The 1007-nt window shown below is 30.3% G+C and overlaps 1 protein-coding gene across 2 annotated transcripts in view; it reads left to right on the top strand.

Annotated features, from left to right (window-relative positions):
• LOC106692392 (uncharacterized) overlaps positions 1-1007 on the top strand; it is a gene marked incomplete at its 5' end in the record, with an annotated part of 122802 nt that overhangs the window by 74422 nt on the left and 47373 nt on the right.

Genomic DNA, 1007 nt, shown 5'->3' with positions numbered 1-1007 from the left:
CATGAAGCGTGAGGGGTGCATTAGTTTGTAAAGATGTACTGTTACTTGATCAACGGTTGTGCAAGCAGGTAATTTGGTCAGAATCACGCTCTACCGCCAAATTTTTATCCTATCAACAGTACCCACTTAATGAGGCTGGTCGGATCTCAGAAGGCTACCGAACCCACAGGGATGACTGACTGGGGTAACTGTGAAACAGAAAAGAATTATATGCTACAGCCGTATTCGAACCCAGGTTGGAGCACAGCCTTAAAACTTTTAAATTAATTTCAAATTTAACTATAATTTAATTTGCTTATTGAATTTTCATATCTATATTAATTTTTTTCTCTCTTTCATAATTAATAATAATTAGGGATAGGATTCTTATGTTTTCACATATCTTTACCTGATCATGATATCTTCGATTCCTTAGTAACTAAAGACATTTCTGGCCAAAAGAAACCATTTTTATTTCACATATTTTTAAATATTTGGCCTTCTTTACATATTTTGTTGTAAATAACATATTTTCTGAAATATTTAATATTTTTTAGATATTTTGTCCTGAATCACGTATTTCCTTAAATTATTTGTTCAATTGTAAATACATTTTTCGCAGCAACTACGTAACATTCCAGAGAACGCAAGAAACTTAAAGGTGAAATTTATCATTTATCTTTAATAGTGCGTAAAAATTCTATATCTTCATCTTTGAACACAAATTAAAAGCAGTAGCAATAATAAATTTTCACACAGAATTACATTGAGAATTTCTCAGAATCAATTAAAAAGAGCAAGGGTCTTATTTCTGTGGCATTTTCCTAGAATTTGTTTGTTTACTCCTCAATCCATTTCTCTGTTTCCACCCTTCCCATGGTCCTTTCTCATCTTAGTCTTGTTTCACTCTCCTAGTTTAATTACAATTACTAATTAATGTCTTGTTATTGAACAGCTATGTTTTCTCTAAATACATTTTTTGTACATATTTTAACATAATTTCTTTAAAATATTCATCATATAATATA

Source organism: Halyomorpha halys, unplaced genomic scaffold (genome assembly GCF_000696795.3).
Source record: "Halyomorpha halys isolate HHAL.00 unplaced genomic scaffold, Hhal_1.1 Scaffold54.1, whole genome shotgun sequence".
Lineage (NCBI taxonomy): Eukaryota > Metazoa > Arthropoda > Insecta > Hemiptera > Pentatomidae > Halyomorpha > Halyomorpha halys.
This window is presented reverse-complemented; position numbering and strand designations above follow the sequence as displayed.